The following is an 8,177-nucleotide window of genomic DNA, read 5'->3' on the forward strand; positions in this document are numbered from 1 at the left end:
CTTGAATTAAATTATCTGCTTATCCTTTTTCCTAGAAGACAAACCAATGGGCCAAAATGTATGATATAAGAGACAATACCAATAATAAAGCCAATTCCCAAAGTTTTAGACAAAATATCTATAAGGATAATGACTGAGCTTATTTTCATCAGACAGTAAATGTTACATCCGATTTACAAAAAAAAAAGATGAACATAGTTTTTATAGAGGAAAAAACTGTAAGTAAAGTAAAAATAGAGATATAATGTACATTCTATACCATGAATATACCAAACATACAGGAAGAATATATATTGATAGAATATCAAGAATACCAACTAAAGAGATTCAGTAAATCTGGAGCAGGTACCAAAAAAACCTTTATTTTAATGGAACTCCATAGGTTAAGTCTGATGCACATCCACATTTAAAAACCACTGGCCGTGAAGACGCTAGATTCAAATTAATAAGAAGGTTGTGGCTAAGAAGTGGTTTAAAATAGTAACTGAAATTATAACTGATAATGCTATACTGCTATTGCCTAATATTCTCAGGCAAAGAATCACCAGGACTCTGACAAATAGAAACATCATGGAGACCAAGGGCCTTGAGAAATCTCTAGGTACTTCCCATTTAGCATACAATTTTGAAATTTTTATGTTAATAACATTTAGCTCATACAAATTTAACCTGGAGAAGGCTGACCATCTCTTCTGATTAGATAACTCTTCCCATGCATCTCATCAATAGTAACACTGAATAAACATAATAGTTTCTAGCATCTTTTTCTAAGGTGAAAGAACAAGTTTTTGATTGTCCAGGGGCCTGGTGGGAAATATATCCTGAAAGTTATTTTATTTCATTTTACATTTAGGAGTCAATCTTAGGAAGGAAACAAAATCAAAAGTCAGGAGATTTGGATACTTGCAATAGGAGAATTGGTGAAAAGAAACAATATTTGGCTATTCATATGAAAGGAACAATAAAGCATTTAAAAATAAACACGTAGGGCTTCCCTGGTGGCGCAGTGGTTGAGAGTCCGCCTGCCAATGCAGGGGAAACGGGTTCGTGCCCCGGTCCGGGAAGACCCCACATGCCGCGGAGCGGCTGGGCCCGTGAGCCATGGCTGCTGAGCCTGCGCATCTGGAGCCTGTGCTCCGCAACGGGAGAGGCCACAATGGTGAGAGGCCCGTGTACCGCAAAAAAAATAAATTAATTAAAAAAAATAAACATGTAAGTAATATGACTATCAAGAACATTAGCTCTTTCATAAGTGAGGAAACTTTGTTTTCTTAAATAATCAAGGACATGATAAAGTCAATACAAAGCACGGAAAATTATTCTGGTAAAACATGAAATCTTTTTTATCTAGGCAGATTACATAGAATAACCCTTCATATTGTAGGTGAAGGAAATAAACAGTAAAACAGTGTCTTGTACTACGCTAGGCCCTGGAAATACAAAATAAATATGACATACTCTCAACCATCCAAGATTTTACAATCTAGGTAAGGAAACATATATGATTTTTTAAAAAGTGAAAAAAATGTGACAGAGTTTGCTAGTTGTCTATCACATACCTTTCTCCCCATTCTTTCTAAGTGATAAAATGTGGTTTTGTTGGGGGGTGGCTATGTACACAAATGGGAAGGAATATAATTTCTCAGCCTTCCTTTCAGATAGGGGTGCCCATGTGACTAAATATAGGTCAATGGTATGTAGGTGGAAGTTGTTGGGTGGGGCTTCCTAGAAAGCTTCATAATTTTGTCCATGTGTATGTGTGTGTGCACATACATGCACTGGCATAGGGGAGGAGAAGTGATGATGCTTATGAAGTTGCTAGGCTGGGAGGCATTACCTTTTTACTCATTCTTGCCTAGGACATGGGTGTGATGGCTGGAACTACAGCAACCATATTGTTACACTGAGGAAACTTTGAGTTAGGAAGGCAGAGCTTGAGCTTGGAAAACATAGCAAAAAGATGAAAGGAGCTGCTGTAACAATATTGAACTGCCTACCTTTGGATTTCTTTTATGTGATAGAAAAATAATGGGTTTCTTAATGACAGGCAAACACAATTGCTAATTGATACAACATATAATTTTAATATAGTAAGATGTAAGGTCTAAAAGAGGTATGTATAAAGACCTATGAGTGCACATTTAAGGAAAGGATGAATTCTGCATAGGAAAAAGGAGACTGGGAAGTTCTTCACAGAGGGAGTGACATTTGGCCTGGGATTTTAGAATATGAGTATCTGTCAACTAGGCCAGGAAAGATGGGCATTTTGGATCAAACAGTGGCACTGAAATTTCATATAATTTCTGTGGTGAAACTGGTGGATGTTGAAAGATAGATGAAGGACTTAGAAAATGTTTTTTTATTAGAAATGGATGATGTGATATTAATCATATACAATCATGGAAACCCTTAAGGGTTGGTGGCCAGAAAATTTTTGAGAAATACCAACAGAGGGTACTATTGTAATAAAATGTACATATCTGCTCTCATATAATTTTCTTATTATTTCTGAAAAGGAAATAAGATATATTATTCCCCTGTATAATTCTATCCATTCCAATGTTTTAGCACTTTAAAATTTTTAATGAGTAATTATCCATTCTTCAATTGCTCTTACCGAGACTTCATTTAACCATTATTACAAGTTAGGCAAGTCATCTCTCCTCTTCAGTATACCTGTGTTATGCAAATTAAAATAGTATTCTTTCCTATGCTACACTGAAAATCTTGTACAGAACTAAAATACTACATAAGACCTATAAACACTGAGATTTATTTGACTAATGTAGAAAGGGCTTTTCAGAAACAACCAGTATTTCTCAGATTAGTATAAAATTTTAAATGATATTTTATTCTTATGAAATAGGAAATGCTTATTTCAGTTACCAAATCAAAAACAACCACTTAAAAGACCCTCCATAATCTGACTTTTTTCAAGGGAGGATACAATCAATATATTTTGCTAAATAACAAATAAAAAGGAATTGAAATAAATAATAACATACAAATAAATACATGTAAATAAATAATAAATAAAAAGGGAATTAATGATGAGAGGTCACACTAAAAGGAATATATTCAAATATACAGAAATAAAATTTCAGATATGTTTAGGTCTTAATTTAGATGGAAGTTAATTGAGAGGATAATCCCAATAAAAAGAATTCCCTTGGCTCTTTTATTTTAAGCCAGAAGAGTGGATTTAGTTAACTGTTTTGGTATGGGTGGCTTTACAAAGGATATATAATAGGATTTATGTGTTGGAGGAAAAAAACTGAATGTGATGCCAGAAGTTAAGGATTTTGTATGTCTGCCTGCAAATGTAATTTTAAAAATCTGGTCATTTTCAACCTGAACCCTTTTTCAACCTGAACCCTACTCAACCAATACCTATATACTTCTACAGTATTATGATCAAGGTTTATAATAATGACCCCAATATGTCTTCTGAGTCATAGCAGAATTATTAAATTAGGAGATGTTTTTATTGTCTGCAAACTGGTAATCTGGTCTGTTTTTTAACACTTCTAGATTAATCAGAGCATCCTTATCGGGTATCCAACCTTGGGCTTGTTCTTCGGTCATCTTCAGTAACAGTTTACAGTTAACAGAAATGAAACAACCAACAACTGATAAATTTAAGATGCGTGTTATTAGAGCAAGAATATCACAAAATAATTACAATCTAACCAAATTTTTAAGGAGTGTCACATAGCTTTTTCTAACATTTATAAGATTTTTTCAGATTCTGTATTGAAAAAGAACTACAGTGAAGCATGAACGAATTAACTTTCATTTCTAATTTCAGAGAATGTAGTCTGTTAATGTCAGCAAGACAAGAGATGTTATGAATAGGCTGAGCCTCATTTTCATTTGTTAGGTCATATATCCAAGTTTAATTTGAGGGTCCCTATCTAGTTGCACCTTAACTCACCCCTGGCTTCCCCAGAGATGGTTATGACTGTTCTGCCTACAATGGGGGGCCTACAGAGGGCCTTGCTTGCTTAGTCCTCTGATAAACATGAGATAAAAATAAGTCTCAGGAAAGGAAACCCTCCTACACTGTTGGTGGGAATGTAAATTGGTACAGCCACTATGGAAAACAGTATAGAGGTTCCTCAAAAAACTAAAAATAGAGTTGCCATATGATCCAGCAATCCCACTCCTGGGCATATATGCAGAGAAAACTCTAATTTGAAAAGATACATGCACCCCAATGTTCATACCAGCACTACTTACAATAGCCAAGACATGGAAGCAACCTAAATGTCAACTGACAGATGAATGGATAAAGATGTGGTGTACATATACACAATGGAATACTACTCAGCCATAAAAAAGAATGAAATAATGCCATTTGCAGCAACATGGATGGAACTAGAGATTATCATACTAAGTGAAGTAAGTCAGACAGAGAAAGACAAATATATGATATGAGCTGTATGTGGAATCTAAAAAAATGATACAAATGAACTTACAAAACAGAGAGAGACTCAAAGACATAGAAAACAAACTTATGGTTACCAAAGGGAAAGGGGGTGGGGGAGGGATAAATTAGGAATTTGGGATTAGCAGATACAAACTATTATATATAAAATGGATAAACAACAAGGTCCTACTGTATAGCACAGGGAACTATATTCAATATCCTGTAATAAGTCATAATGGAAAGTAATATGAAAAAGAGTATATATCTATATATATCTGAATCACTTTGCTGTATACCAAACTAACACAACATTGTGAATCAACTATACTTCAGTTAAGAAAAAAAGTCTTAGGGAGGCTTGCCTGAAGCAGAGCCTGAGACTGAGGTGCGGGGAGGGGGGGTTCTTCATGTGATTTATCAGGGGAGTGCTCTCAAGTGCAGGGGAGTGAAGGAAGCAGGATACGGCAGGGGGAAAAAACTTAAGCCAGCTGGAAACCAGCTTCAACCTGACCCCACAAGGAGTGCTGGGATAGGTTTTGCACCACAAAATTGGTCTACCTTGAGGCAAGGTCTGGCATTATGTACTCTCATCATCAGTCATTGACTGCAGGTTGCAGGGGTGTGTGGGGAGTAGAAGTCTTGTAGAGTACTGAATCTCTTATTCTGCAGAGTGCAATTATCCAGAAAAGGAAGCGGGTGTAGGTAGCTGCTAACACCCACAGCTTCTGGGGGTGCATCCATCTGCGTTGCAAGGGGGGCCTGAACTGGGCACCAGCAGTGTGTGTACACTATAGAAACACTGTCATATGTGTATCAGGACCCCAGATCAGCCCTTAAGAAACATATAACTGAAAAATACCACAGAAAACACTGCAGAACTTGAACACAAACTATGTATGACACTTTCTAAAATTATGTTATGAGAAAAACTGGGATGAGATGATGGGAACACATCTCCCTTTCTAACATTGGGTTTAGGAATATCCTCTCCCCTTACCTACTCTCTTTGCTAAGCAATAGCAGCTGGTGGTGGCTTCTGTGATCAGGGCAAGATGCCCAGCAGTGAAAGAACAGGGCTGGTTGGGAGAATTTAAAGCAGATGAAGTCTCTGGAATGGGGATATGTGCTTTAGGGTGAAAGGAGCTGTAAGGGCAGGGTCTCTTGTTTGTGTCTGAGATCTGCACCCAACCTCTCTGCTTTGTTTATTTCTACTGGCCCTAGAGACACCCTTGTCTGCTTGTTTTCCCTCTGTCAACACTTTTGCTTTGCACCAGGCCTCTGGAACTGGACTTCTCTCAGCTTTACAGTTATGCTGACATTTTCTAAGTTTGACACTAGAAATAATGGAGGAAATTAAGTTAAAAGCTTTCTCATGCTATCTCTCCTTTTTCTTTTTAAACTTAGCCACTTTAAAAAAATTTTATTGGAGTATAGTTGACGCACAATGTTGGGCCAGTGCGACGGCCTATACGGGAGAAGAATCTAAACTTAGCCACTTTAAGTAGAAAACCAAGCCCAGACACGTGTGCTATTGTTGGGTGTTGTAAAGAGAAAAAGGCAAGTTGATTCTTCTGCAATTCAAGCCCAGGGGCTTTCCTGGGTGTGCAGGGTAATGAGTTCTGAAGTACCATAAAGGAGTAAAGAAGGTCAGGGAGCTACAAAAGTGGTGCAGGAGTGGGGACAAAGCAGTACTTGGTTTACCTTCAGCAAATTTGGGGACTTACCTTCTTCTCCTTCCCCAGTCCCTTTATCATCACCAGTCTTTCTCCCAAAAAAAAAAAAAAAAAAAAACATTGTGGATGGCCTGAGAATAAGTTGAGAGGTGGGAGTGGGTAGGTGTGGAGCAAGAGTAACAAGACCCTGGGTACTGTAGGCTCTGAGGGAAAGGAGGGTATTCCTTTTTTTGTTTTTATCTGGGAAAGAGGAGATTTCCCTGTGCTCTTGGGCTGAGGTAGAAATACCTTATTCTACCTGCTGCTAATGTGGAAATTACTACCACTTTATCTGGAGTCAGAATAGTATATTAAAGAGTCTCTTGGTGCTGTCTTAAAACAAGCAATATCTTTTATGATATCCAAGTTTTAGAGACTGATGGGGTGAGTTGCGGGTCCTGCACCTTTTATCTCCGGTGGCCTTGGGCAGTAATGGGGCCTGTGTGGCACAATAGGGCACAATAATTGAGCTCACTCTGACTTGCTATTTTAGTCATCTTTGCTGTCAGCCTTCAAATGAGAGACACTTGCTTTAGTGCCTGCTGTCCCTTATGTCTCTGAAGAGAACTTAGCCTTCCTGACCTGCATGGATATTGAGGCAACTCTTAGGGAAAAGAAGAGGACTCAAAAAGAATTTATGGCCGTTTTATCAGCGATATTTGAGAAGGGCCAAGACACTTCTGAGTTTAAGTCTCGGCTCTATTTGTTATTAGCTCTGTGACCGTGGGTAGTTATTGAGTTATCTGCTATCTCACTGGCCTGAATTTTCTTTTTTTTAAAGATATATGAACCCTTATGTTCCTTTTAAAAAAATATGTTTATTTATTTATTTTTGGCTGCGTTGAGCCCTTGTTGCTGCACATGGGCTTTCTTTAGCTGCAGCAAGCGGGGGCTACTCTTCATTGCAGTGTACGGGCTTCTCATTGCAGTGGCTTCTCTTGTTGTGGAGCACGGGCTCTAGGTGCACGGGCTTCAGTAGTTGTGGCACACGGGCTCAGTAGGTGCGGCATGCAGGCTCAGTAGTTGTGGCGCACGGGCTTAGTTATTCCGCGGCATGTGGGATCTTCCCGGACCAGGGCTCGAAACCGTGTCCCCTGCATTGGCAGGTGGATTCTTAACCACTGCGTCACCAGGGAAGATCCTGGCCTGAATTTTCTTAGCTGCTTAGAAAAACAAAGAGGAGGAGAGAGAAGGATAGTACTTACAACTACCGCCAATGATCACGAGGATTAAACAACAACAACAAAAATGGGTGTAAAGCACTTAACATAGTACCTGGTCCACAGACACTCAAACGTTAACCATGATTGCCGTTTATTATTTATCAGCGAGAAGGTCTTAGCTGAGAAGACATATCCATTAACGTCAATAATTATAATTTCTATTTCAATATACCGCTTAACTCTGTGCTAGGCAATGTCTTAGGTGCTGCTTGCATGTGACTTTTAAAATTCTCACTACAACCTACTATCATACCCATTCTACAGATGAGGGAGCCAAGGAATAGCGTGCTTAAATCCCTTGCCCAAGATTCCACGGTTGCATAGTGGTAGAATGGAGATTCAAACCCAGAAAGTCAGGTTTACAAAGCCTGTGCCCTTAACCATTGAGGTATGCAGTTAAATTATCAGTCAAGAACCAAAAGGAGATGGGGAATGGAGGGTAGAAAAGGCACAGGTTCAAGGTGAACAGTTAGAAACAAGAAATTGAGAGTTTTGGTAGGTCCGGAAGCTTAAACGCATCATTATAAACCGTTCATGTTGTCAACTTAACAAGTTAAGCTCCTATTTAGAAATGAGTTAGTAAGCTTACAAGTCAACTTACAAGCAAGTTGAGAAAATCTTCAATAGATAACTATAACTAAGGGACAGGCCCGGTCTTTTATGTATTTTACCAATTAAGTGTCCAGGATCTCCACGAATCAATCTGCGCCCCAGGGGTCGTCGATGGGCCAATGAACATAGACGTGAAGGGGTTAATACCGGAGTTTGGGGGTGGACCGAGCGGAGGCGAAGAGGATTGTGGGAGCTCCGTTG

General features: G+C 38.6%; 1 long non-coding RNA gene across 1 annotated transcript; it reads right to left on the bottom strand.

Moving 5' to 3' along the window:
• Window positions 1-6,943: 6,943 nt before the first annotated feature.
• On the bottom strand, window positions 6,944-8,153 carry LOC308608465. Its single transcript, XR_014014171.1, has 2 exons — window positions 8,036-8,153; window positions 6,944-7,301 (listed from the first exon to the last, which is right to left on the bottom strand). It is a non-coding gene; the product is annotated as an uncharacterized lncRNA (long non-coding RNA).
• Between the last annotated feature and the right edge of the window lie 24 nt (window positions 8,154-8,177).

This window comes from Mesoplodon bidens (genome assembly GCF_964165515.1).
Source record: "Mesoplodon bidens genome assembly, chromosome: X".
Lineage (NCBI taxonomy): Eukaryota > Metazoa > Chordata > Mammalia > Artiodactyla > Ziphiidae > Mesoplodon > Mesoplodon bidens.